This window comes from Lepus europaeus, chromosome 1 (assembly GCF_033115175.1).
Source record: "Lepus europaeus isolate LE1 chromosome 1, mLepTim1.pri, whole genome shotgun sequence".
NCBI classification, from domain to species: domain Eukaryota; kingdom Metazoa; phylum Chordata; class Mammalia; order Lagomorpha; family Leporidae; genus Lepus; species Lepus europaeus.
In genome coordinates, this window is record NC_084827.1 from 126,110,769 (window position 1) to 126,123,694 (window position 12,926).

Sequence of the window (12,926 nt, forward strand, 5' to 3'; positions counted from 1 at the left end):
TTGGGATTCTACTTTAACGTATAGGCACACAGGAAACAGGCACCACTTCTAACCTTAATTTGCCACCAAGTTTTTAAGGCCTAAAAACTCTTAAGAATGGCTTGTTTCTACACGAATCTCAAAATAGAATGCCTAAAGAAGTCTGTCTTGGTAAATATTTACTAAATTAGCATGCTAGTTACATGCATACTACCATGCTGACACTGAAGAATACTCAAAAGAAATCTCCCCAGTATATAATTCACAGTTCTGTCACTGAATTCACAAGTTATATTACTGCCTATAAATATATTTGCTACACTCAGTAGATGAGGAACATATTAGGTAGTAAATAAAACAGTAAAAACCACCTTGTGGCTTGGGCAAGTTTTGTGCCTATGGAATCCACTGGAAAGCCAGGACCCCCCCAGGGCTCATGTTGAATAGTGTATTGTAAAGTGAGTACATGAAAAGGCTGTCTTCTGTCTTATACTGTGGTAGGGTCTTTCAAAACAGCTGGGCTCTCTAGGTTTTAACAGCTACATTGTTGAAGTAGAGTACAGTAAGTAGTAGGTATAATGTGCCACTTTGCTAAACAATGCCACCCCTCTTTGCAACTTATCTTGTGTAATACAGTACCAATTCTGGCAGATATGGGCACATTCCAACAGGCAGTCAGCCTTAAAAATTTGATCCATTGAAAGTATATGGCTATGTAAAAACCATTTGAGTTTGTGTTTTGGGCATTGATGATGTTTGCCTATTCTAATTTCCTAAATTTTATATCTTCTTTATTTTAAAATATGATTAAAATGATTAACTTGGTAACTTTCTATGTTATAAAATTTTTATCTCAAATATACATTACTGGTTTTTCTGACAGTGCACAAAGAATTTTCTTGGAGTACAGTTTAAAAAAAAAAAAAAAACATTGTTTCCTGTGAGAAACATTTACAAAGATACTGAGTATAATAGAAGTTTTAATGAAGGGGTAGCATTTTTTTTGTCCAAATAGTATATTAAGAACTTTGTGCAGTATTTAGGCTAAGTTTATAAATCTGCCACCAAAACTAGATACATGTCTGAAATTACTCATGTTCATTCCATCTTGACTGTTGCAAAATAGTACCAAGACTAAATTAACAATGCCTTTTAAATTTTTATCATGAAATCTGTAGAATAAGGTATATTCTGAAGATGAAAGGTGAGCCAATTTTCTGGTAATACTCTACTTTATACATACATTTAAAAATTAAATAGACCAAATTCTTCTAGTAAATAAAATTATTTTCAATAAGAGTAATAAAAGGTTAACTACCAAGTTAAGAATAAATGTGTTATTGACTATTCCTAAAAATATCAGTGATCCACAGAGTTATTTTTCCATTTACCAATGGATTTGCACTAAGAGTCTCATATGGCTACTCAGTCCCCTTAAGAACAGCTGGTTGTATTTTCAGAGATAGCTAACTAGAATTGTAGCCAAAGGCTGATGGCATACAGGCCCATGTCAGTATTGAATCCAAGAATGCTGTAGCTAAACTACTTGATTGCACTGACTACTTACAAGACTGCATTTGCATTACCTAATAGTTGTGGTCCTGCATCTCATTAGTCATCCTGAAAAAGGTCTGTGTTAACTGACATAAAAAATTGGCCCATATAAGCACTAATGAAGAACTACTGTTCATGAAAAAATTGCTATTTGAAGTATTTTTAAAAGAATGACTAGCAAGTATAATTTCATGATTTTACACCTTAAAAATTAAAAATTGTAGCTTATGGTTTTGTTTGTTTTTTTGTTTTTTTTGACAGAGTGGACAGTGAGAGAGAGAGAAACAGAGAGGAAGGTCTTCCTTTGCCGTTGGTTCACCCTCCAATGGCCGCCACGGCCGGCGCGCTGTGGCCAGCACACCACAGTGATCCGAAGGCAGGAGCCAGGTGCTTCTCCTGGTCTCCCATGGGGTGCAGGGCCCAAGGACCTGGGCCATCCTCCACTGCACTCCCTGGCCACAGCAGAGAGTTGGCCTGGAAGAGGGGCAACCGGGATAGAATCCAGAGCCCCAACCAGGACTAGAACCCGGTGTGCCAGCGCCGCAAGGCGGAGGATTAGCCTGTTGAGCCACGGCACCAGCCTAGCTTATGGTTTTTAAGTTTAATTTGCAACCCTTATAATGATTAAGGGTGTTGTAATAGATGTTATAGTAACTTTGATGGGTTATTTTTATTATAAAATGTAAGGTGGCTCTACCTATCAACAGTAGCACTTACTCCTTTGAAAGGAACACCCACAATTTTTATGACTTCATAATTTTTCTTGCCATATGTAAGTCCATCTGACTGGCTTCTCTAAGATTTTCATCAGAAACAACATCAGTCACCAATAGAGGGCAGTGAAAAATCAGCAAAGATATGTTATTACTCAGAAAAATGCCATTTTCCCTTAGTACTAATCAAGAATCACCACCTCAGTTTTTTTGTTATCTCACTGAAAAGATCCTAAATATCAGGCCCATCCCATTGATAAGAAATTACAGAACTGTTTTGCATCAAGAAGTTTATAATCTGGTATAATATATAAGACAAATACTCAAATGTGTATTAGTGAGTTTAAGAAAATATAGGCAGCCTATTATAGACATATAAGGTATATATGTATATTGAGATTGTGCGATTCCCATTTATAAACTTTGGTACCTACATAATGAACTTATATAGATCACTTTTAAGAAATCAAAACATGTAAATAAATTTTTTAAACTTGTACAATTGTTCTGATAATTTTTGTCTTTTTAATTCAAAAGTCTCTTCAATATATTCTGGTTATTTTACTACTGCTTTAATTTACCAAATAAGAGGCCCATACTTCAGGTAAAAGGAACTCTAAGAAATGGGTTTCCTGAATTCTTTTCCTGTGTCTCAGTGACTTACTCTTAGTTGAAAAAATTGCTTACTTCATCTCTGTGTTATAATTAATTCATTTGCTAAGCAGGAAAAAATGGCTTTCTACCTACTTCATCAGGTAGTGATTAATGTATTTTTTATAAAGGGGGGCTGGGGCAGGGAGCAGGCATTTAGCCTAGCTGTTAAGATGCTGGTTGGGAGGCCAACATGTCTAATCAAACTACCTGGTTTTGAGTCCTGGCTTCACTCCCTGGATTCCAGCTTACTGCTAATGCACACTCTGGAGAGCACCAGATGATGGCACATGAACTGGGTTTGTCCCTGCTACCCAACTTGGAAACTTGGATTTCCTGGCTTCTGGCTTTGGCTTAACTCAGCCCCAACCATTTAGGCATTTGGGAATGAACCAATAAAGAGGTATCTCTGTCCCCTCTCCCTCCCTCTGCCTTGAAAAATACACATGTCGGGGGAGTTAAGAATGTGGAAAAGAAAACCTTCAGTGAAAGAGTTACAAGAAAAAGAGGAAGGGGTAACCTACAAATTGAAAGAGAATTTACTAAGGCTTTTGAGTCATATCAGCCAACTGGGTCATGTGGACTTCATTTGGATCTTAATTTGAAGGAACTACAAAAAAAATAGAATAGTGAGAAACATTGAAATACTTTATGAAGCACCCTTACACTAGGCTGACATAAAGTTTATGGGAAAGTTGCACTACAAGGTAAGCTTATGTGGATATAAGAAATGTTTAAATTCATGCAGTTTTTTCTTAAACTGCATGAACTTTTTGAAATGCCCCCTGTTTGAGGGGGTGGGGGGCATTGAGATTGTTTTCAAGGTATGCTGATTGTTAAAGTAACAATGAGCGTAACAATGAGATTTGCTTTAATCAGGCAACCAGGGTGTAGGAGAACTAAAAAGGGGAATGGGAAGGAGGGCTGCTGTGTCAGTTACTAAGAATTGAAACTGGTAATGGATAATAAAGGTTGATTATACTATTTTTCTGTTAGAAATGTTTGATAACATTTTGATTTGATACTGTTTTCATTTTTAAAAAGCAAAATATTGTCTTTGTAGCTAATAATGAAATTTATGCAGAACTCATGATAAATTTGTAATTATCTCTTTACTGTTAATCAGTTTGAGTTAGAATATGGGAGTGGGAATAAGAGAGGGAGTAGATGTACAATTTGGGACATGCTCAATTGGACTTGCCCAAAAGGGTGGAGTTAGAAACGTGCCAGGGGATTCCAATACAATCCCATCAAGGTGGCAGGTACCAATGCCATCTCACTAGTCCAAGTGACCAACTTCAGTTCACAATTGATCACACTGATAGATCTAAGAGTCAAAGGGATCACACAAACAAGACTAGTGTCTGCTAATACTAACTGATAGACTCATAAAGGGAAAAAAAGATCCAACATGGGAAGCGGGAGACACAGCAGACTCATAGAATGGCAGATGTCCTAAACAACACTCTGGCCTCAGAATCAGCCCTTAAGGCATTCGGATATGGCTCAAGAGCCCATGAGAGTATTTTAGGCATGGAAAGCCAAGATACCATGGAAAAGAAAAAAAGAAGAAGACCTAAATGAAAGATCTCTGTGAGTGAGATCCCAGTGGAAAGAACGGGGCCATCAAAGAAGGAAGTACCTTTCTCTGAAGGGAGGAGAGAACTTCCCCTTTGACTATGACTCTGTCGGAATAAGATCGAAGTTGGCGAACTCAAAAGGCTTCGATAGCCCTGGCAACTCATGACTAGAGCCTAGGGAGATTACTGACGCCATAAACAAGAGTGTCAAATTGTTAAGTCAACAACAGGAGTCACTGTGTACTTCTCATGTGGGATCTGTCCTTAATGTGTTGTCCAATGTGAAGTAATGCTATAACTAGTACTGAAACAGTATTTTACACTTTGTGTTTCTGTGTGGGTGCAAACTGATGCAATCTTTACTTAATATATACTGAATTGATCTTCTGTATATAAAGATAATTGAAAATGAATCTTGATGTGAATGGAATGGGAGAAGGAGTGGGAGATGGGGGGGGTGCGAGTGGGAGGGAAATTATGGGGGGGGGAGCCATTGTAATCCATAAACTGTACTTTGGAAATTTATATTTACTAAATTTAAAAAAAAGTGAAAAAAAAGGTACAGGATAAAAATAGTTGGCACTAAGTGAGACCTCTTTGGAAGAGAGTAATTCATTTTCCGTTCATTGCTTCCTCTCAGCTTGGAATCTGAAAACCATCTCACTACTTAGAACCTATGTTACTGGCTCAGGCTCTCAAAGTGATGGAAAATTGCAATCCTGTTCCCTCTCAGGTCCTAAGATTGACTTCTCAAATGGAAAGAACTAACTAGAGATTGGTCAATGTAGACTGTCAAAAAGGTCTTGCAATCTTCTGTAAGGAAGGTGAGTTAAATAGTACACCATTGTAGCAAAGTGATTGTGAATAGTGTCTACAAAACAGACCCAAAAGGGTTAGCTTATCCCTTTCATCTTCTGATGACTTAGTGAGATGGTGCCATTTTTGAATAGGAAGCAGGCCCTCACTGGGCACAAAATCATGGACTTCCCAGCCTCTGTAACAAAATAAATGTTGTTGGCCAGCGCCGCGGCTCACTAGGCTAATCCTCCGCCTGTGGTGCCAACGCCCCAGGTTCTAGTCCCAGTTGGGGCGCTGGATTCTGTCCCGGTTGCTCCTCTTCCAGTCCAGCTCTCTGCTGTGGCCCAGGAGGGCAGTGGAGGATGGCCCAAGTGCTTGGGCCCTGCACCTGCTTGGGAGATCAGGAGGAGGCACCTGGCTCCTGGCTTCGGATCAGCACAGCATGCCAGCCATAGCGGCCACTTGGGGGGGTGAACCAATGGAAAAAGGAATACCTTTCTCTCTCTCACTGTCTAACTCTACCTGTCAAAAAAATTAAAAAGAAATGAATGTGTTGAGCAGCTACCTAGTTTATAATATTTTGTTAGAGCAGCCTGAATGGACCAAGTTAACTGTGATGAGAAAGTTACTCAGAAGATAAAAGCCATTATTGGAAACGGTTGGGGGTAAAGAGGTCAGAATAAATAGGAGGCTTTGTGACAAAGACCAGTTATATGCAAGTCTGATAATTTGGTACTGCTCATTGCCCCCCCCCTTGCAAAACAAAAACACTAAATCGGGCTGATAGTTAATACACATGGTAATATTCAATTCTAGAAATTATCTTGAAAAATCTGAAGAAAAAAAAACACTAATTGGGGTCAGGCAGGAGCCAGATTTACCTAAACCACACTTTTTAACACTATTTCCTACAACAAGACTTACATCCAAATCAGCTGCAGCCCTCCTGGTCATCTTACCACACCACTTCAGATACCATACTGACTAGGCAGTCTCCCTTTATTAAATCAAGCCTCCAGCATAGTGTACATCACCTGCTTGTCGCTGTGGCCTGAGCTCATTGAGGCTCTGAAAATTGTGGGAGGAAATAGAAAGTTATCTACTAGTTATCTGGTGTTTTGACTGTATTGAATAGTTTACAGATGCTAGGAAAGAGACAAACATGATCGGCACTACCAGACAGTTCATTACTTGAGAGTTCATTACTCGTGCTTGCTAAACAAAACCCAGGTCTTTTTGGATAAAACCACTCCTGAAGCCCTGCATTCGTGATCAACAGCTTCAACTTTAAACCTACTGAATGCAAAGATCTAATTTAATCAGAATATGGATAGCAATAAAGGTAGAGTTATGAGTATGAAGAGATTTAATAGGTGATTAAGAGTTAGATGGACTGATTCCAAGATGCTGGAATGGGAAGGAGCATACTGTTCTGCTCTAAGGGAAAATAGTTTTAAAAAAAAGTGGCAATCTCAGAGAAAAGTTAGGGAGGAAACTGCATGCAAATTAGAGGGATACTGTGGATCTACCTGGAAGGTGTGGATGTGCACAACTCAGGACCCCAGCAGCAGAGAGCCATAGCAACAGCTTTGGAGAGTGAGGGAAGACCAGACCGCAGCAGCCCAAGCCACTGGCGATAAAGTTGTGAAAAGAGCCTAGCATGAGTCCAGCTTAGAGCCCTGTGTGGGACAGTGTACCTGCCAACCTAGAGGGGAAAAATGAGGGGCACTCTTCTCCCTGACCACCCAGAACTGGTGTCCTGTAATTAGCAGAGAGGGTGGGTGCCATTTTGGACAGGTAACAGCTGTACCACCTTGTGTCCCCACACCCAAAAGTAGCTGAGAGGAGATACCTGGGTCTAGCTGGAAGGATTGATGAGGCTGGTTGCTCATGATTGTGGGAGCTTTGTGTGCTGAGACTGAAAACACTGGCTGCAAGGGAAATCACAAGATGTGGCTGAGTCTTTGGGAAGTTACTGTGGATGGCTCCACATGCTCAGGGCTCCCAGATTTCTCCAGTAGGGTCATTGCTGCAGATCTGTCCATACTGAGGAGCTTGTGGTAAAATGCAAATGACATAAATTAATCCTTTTTGGTAGTGGACAATTCAGTGAAGCATTTTTTTAATCATTTATTCATTTGAAAGGCAGATTAGGAGAGAGCGGCAAGATGGCGGAATAGGAAGGGAGCACACTGATAGTCCGGGGAGAGACAGTTTAATAAAAGTGGAGATACTGCAGGTTCAAGGAAGAGTAGGGGAAGAAACAGCAGAGGAAACTCTTCTGGAAGTAGTGATTCACAGTGGACCTGCATGGAGAGCGTGGGAGCCCAAGTTCGGGACACCAGCAGCAGACTCAACACACCAGCGCTGGAACGCGAGGTGAGCTGAACCTCAATAGCCTGAGACACCAGCGGGCAAGTGGAAAGAGGAGGCTAGAGGGAACGAGGCTTGAAACTCCGTGGGGAAAAATTCACCAGGCTAACTAGAAGAGAGAGAAGAAAAAAATTAAAAAATTGACTGATACGGACACAAGTTTCTCTCTCTCCGCTCACCTCTCAAAGGCGAGCAAGACAGAGCAGGCGCCATTTTGGATATACGTCATAAGCAGGGCGACCTCAGGTCTACACCGGCCCTGAGCCTAGCAGAAAAACCTGACTCTGGGGGGAGGGGTGAAATAACAGGAGATTAGCATCTAACTTGGCAACCCAGTGGGAGACTGCAGGAGAATTGGAGCCCACACTGAGGGCAGCAGAGATTCCCTGTGTGGTCCTTGGGAAAGAGCTTCCGATCTCTGGCTCCTGTGGGTATATCATTTGCCTGCTAACTACCTCCAATTACGTTCAGCTGTGCGGAATTACTTCCCTTTTAAATCAAAAAAAGAAAGAGAGATTTACCACACCTAACCTGGGAGTGTCATCTTTGACACACCCTCAACCCTGAGGAACCAAACACAGCTCTCAGTCCACACTCATCTCAAGCCTCTAAGGCTCCACTGAAAGCAGACAGTCCACTTAATATAGAGCCATAGTGTAACAAGAAAAAACACCACAGTGAAGAAACCAAATATCTCCAACATGACAAACAACAAACGCAAAAACCAAGCTAACAAGGAAGACACTATGACGCCCCCAAATGAAAAAGACACCCCAATTCAAGATTATGAAGATGATGAGATAGAAGAAATGCCAGAAGTGGATCTCAAAAAATTGATAAGAACATTAAGAAGTTCTCAAAAACAAATTCTTGAACTACAGAAATCCTTAATGGACAAGATAGAAAATCTCTCTCATGAAAATGAAATATTAAGGAGGAATCAAAATGAAATGAAACAACTAGTGGAACAAGAAACTCTGATAGTGACGAGAAATCATAATGAAATGAAGAATTCAATAGATCAAATGACAAACACATTAGAGAGCCTTAAAAACAGAATGGGCGAAGCAGAAGAGAGAATATCAGACTTAGAAGACAGAGAACAGGAAAGTATACAGTCAAACCAAAGAAAAGAAGAAGAAATTAGAAATCTAAAAAATATTGTCGGAGAGGCGGCAAGATGGCGGAATAGGAAGGGAGCACATTGATAGTTCAGCAAGACACACAGGTTAATAAAAGTGGAGATACTGCAGGGTCAAGGAAGAGTAGGGGATGAAACAGCATAGGAAACTCTTCCGGAACTAGTGATTCACAGTGGACCTGCGTGGAGAGCGTGGGAGCCCAAGTTCGGGACACCAGCGGCAGACTCAATGCACCAGCGCTGGAACGCGAGGTGAGCCGAACCTCCATAGCCCGAGATACCAGCAGGCAAGCGGAAAGAGGAGGCTAGAGGGAACGAGGCTTGAAACTCCATGGGGAAAAGTTCACCAGGCTAACTAGAAGAGAGAGGAAAAAAATAAAAAAAGTGACTGATACGGACACAAGTTTCTCTCTCTCCGCTCACCTCTCAAAGGCGAGCAAGACAGAGCAGGCGCCATTTTGGACATACGTCATAAGCAGGGCGACCTCAGGTCTACACCGGCCCTGAGCCTAGCAGAAAAACCTGACTCTGGGGGGAGGGGTGAAATAACAGGAGATTAGCATCTAACTTGGCAACCCAGTGGGAGACTGCAGGAGAATTGGAGCCCACACTGAGGGCAGCAGAGATTCCCTGTGTGGTCCTTGGGAAAGAGCTTCCGATCTCTGGCTCCTGTGGGTATATCATTTGCCTGCTAACTACCTCCAATTACGTTCAGCTGTGCGGAATTACTTCCCTTTTAAATCAAAAAAAGAAAGAGAGATTTACCACACCTAACCTGGGAGTGTCATCCTTGACACACCCTCAACCCTGAGGAACCAAACACAGCTCTCAGTCCACACTCATCTCAAGCCTCTAAGGCTCCACTGAAAGCAGACAGTCCACTTAATATAGAGCCATAGTGTAACAAGAAAAAACACCACAGTGAAGAAACCAAATATCTCCAACATGCCAAACAACAAACGCAAAAACCAAGCTAACAAGAACAAGGAAGACACTATGACGCCCCCAAATGAAAAAGACACCCCAATTCAAGACTATGAAGATGATGAGATCAAAGAAATGCAAGAAGCAGATCTCAAAAAATTGATAAGAACATTAAGAAGTTCTCAAAAACAAATTCTTGAACTACAGAAATCCTTAATGGACAAGATAGAAAATCTCTCTCGTGAAAGTGAAATATTAAGGAGGAATCAAAATGAAATGAAACAACTAGTGGAACAAGAAACTCTGATAGTGACTAGAAATCATAATGAAATGAAGAGTTCAATAGATCAAATGACAAACACATTAGAGAGCCTTAAAAACAGAATGGGCGAAGCAGAAGAGAGAATATCAGACTTAGAAGACAGAGAACAGGAAAGGAAACAGGCAAACCAAAGAAAAGAAGAAGAAATTAGAAATCTAAAAAATATTGTCGGGAATCTACAGGATACCATTAAAAAACCCAACATTCGGGTTCTAGGAGTTCCTGAAGGCATGGAGAGGGAGAAAGGATTAGAAGGCATTTTCAGTGAGATACTAGCAGAAAATTTCCCAGGTTTGGAGAAGGACAGAGGCATCTTAGTACAGGAAGCTTATAGAACCCCTAATAAACATGACCAAAAGAGATCCTCACCACGACATGTTGTAATCAAACTCACCACAGTGAAATATAAAGAAAAGATCCTAAAAGGTGCAAGAGAGAAACGTCAGATCACTCTTAGAGGATCTCCAATTAGACTCACAGCAGACTTCTCACCAGAAACCCTACAAGCTAGAAGGGAATGGCGAGACATAGCCCAGGTACTAAGAGAGAAAAACTGCCAGCCCAAAATACTATATCCTGCAAAGCTCTCATTTGTGAATGAAGGTGAAATTAAGACTTTTCATAGCAAACAGAAACTGAAAGAATTTGTTGCCACTCATCCTGCCCTGCAAAAGATGCTTAAAGATGTCTTACACACAGAAACACAGAAACATGGTCACCAGTATGAAAGAAGGTAAAGGAAGGAAACCTCACAGCAAAAGATCACAGGAAGCTCAATTTCTCTTTGACATAGAATTAAACTCTGATGCTCTGTTAAAGCAATGTGTTAATCTATTATGTTCTCTTGATGTCTGTTAAATTCTAATTGTTCAAAAACAGCTGAATTTTTATTAAGAGCTATGGGTTATTTAAATATGTGCTTTTTTCAAAAATTTGAATAATCACCTTGTAACAATGATCAAATTTGGTCTATGTTATGTCATGATTTTAAGAAATCTTATTTCAACCAGATATTTTGGAGACATGATAGTTATCTTAATGAGAAAGCCCCAGAGGCTTAAAGGGTTAAATACTTGTAAAATCCTACAGGTGCTTTCAAAAATACTGTGAAGTAAGCAAGTGCCTCTTGTTGGTTGATGAGTTTATAATTTTAAATTGTCAGCAAGCGATCTAGGACTTGCTCCCTCATTTCTCTATTCTAAGCCCAACTTGTTCTTTCATTTCTCTATTCTCTTCAAGGTAGGAAACTAACTCTATTATGAAGGAATCTGTAGGATGCACAATTTAATCTTTAGACCTTATAAAAGAGATGGCTAACATTTTTCTGCAATAGCATAGCCAAAATAAGAACTCAAATAATAATCTCATAGCTAGATTCACTTCGCCATCAGCGAAGTATACAGTAAGTAGAAAAAACCTCCCTTTCAGACCAAAGGGAAAGAAAGTTTTAAAGTGAGAATATAATTTTCCTCATGGGCATTGTCTACCTTAGAAAAACTACTACAGAACATGCCTGTGACTATAGACTTGTAGTTCAGGCCACCGAAGATTAGAGATGGGAAACGGGCACTCCCTTGACTTGCATCCTCTGGTCTGCTTTAACACAAACCAGGAGGAAAAGAAAGCTCGGCATCAGAAGCAATGGGTGGCAGGCCTATTAATGGCTGATCTGTACAGTGATCTGCCTTCAAGGAGACCCAACAGGCCAGTCCACTGCAGTGGCTTTCAATGTGGTAAGCCTGGGCTTCAGCAGAAGTCAGCTTGTGAAGAGCCCTGGCAGCTCTGCCAAGAGTTGGATCACTGGAAATGGACCTGCCCTGGAGTCGAAGGATGACCAGGTCAGAGCCACAGATCTTATTGGCTCTAAGCTGAAAAGCCCTTCACTCAGCCCAACTTCCAAAGTGACCACTGCAGCTGAGGGGATGGTCAAGTAGGGTCAGCAACATTGCAGGCAGAACTGTAAATTTCTTGTTAGAGATGCCACCTGCCTTTACCTGGCCAGCTCTCCTCCCAGGCCAGCCAAGTAATGAAAGTCAACAGAGTGCCTTCCCCTAGGAGGTTCACACCTCTCTTAGGATATACCCCATGTGAAGAGATAGATAGGTCTGGGCCTCTGAATTTACAAGGCCTAAAGCCCACCAGATTATTATCAAGCCCCTTCTATCAGGTTCTATTTGCCTCTCAATCAGAAAACTTAATTGTAGCTTAGACAGCACCTTTCTTAGCTCCTCTAATAATGACTCTGTCCTTTGTTCTAGGCCCTGTCTAGTGCACTTGGGCCTCATTCCTTTGTAATCATAACCTCTACTCTACCACCAATGGCTCTACTCCCAACCTGTGTGTACTGATGGTCCTCTTCCCCACTTAATGCTGTATAATTGTTCAAACCTGGTAAATGCCACTCTTAGGATCATTGGTTACTATCCTCACTCTGTCTTTTATGACCTCGTCTAAATATGATCAGAGTCGGCAAACTTATAAGGCTTCCATAGCCTTGGCAACTCATGACGACAGCCTAGGATGGTTACTGGCGCCATAAACTAGAGTGTCAATTTGTTGGGTCAACAACAGGAGCCACTGTGCACTTGCTCCTCATGTGGGATCTCTGTCCTTAATGTGCTGTCCATTGTGATTTAATGCTATAACTAGTACTCCAACAGTATGTTTCACTTTGTGTTTCTATGTGGTTGCAAACTGTTGAAATCTTTATACTAAATTGATCTTCTGTATATAAAGAGAATTGAAAATGAATCTTGATGCAAATGGAAGGGGAGAGGGAGCGGGAGAGGGGAGGGTTGCGGGTGGGAGGGAAGTTATGGGGGGGGGGGGAAGCCATTGTAATCCATAAGCTGTACACTGGAAATTTATATTCATTAAATAAAAGTTAAAAA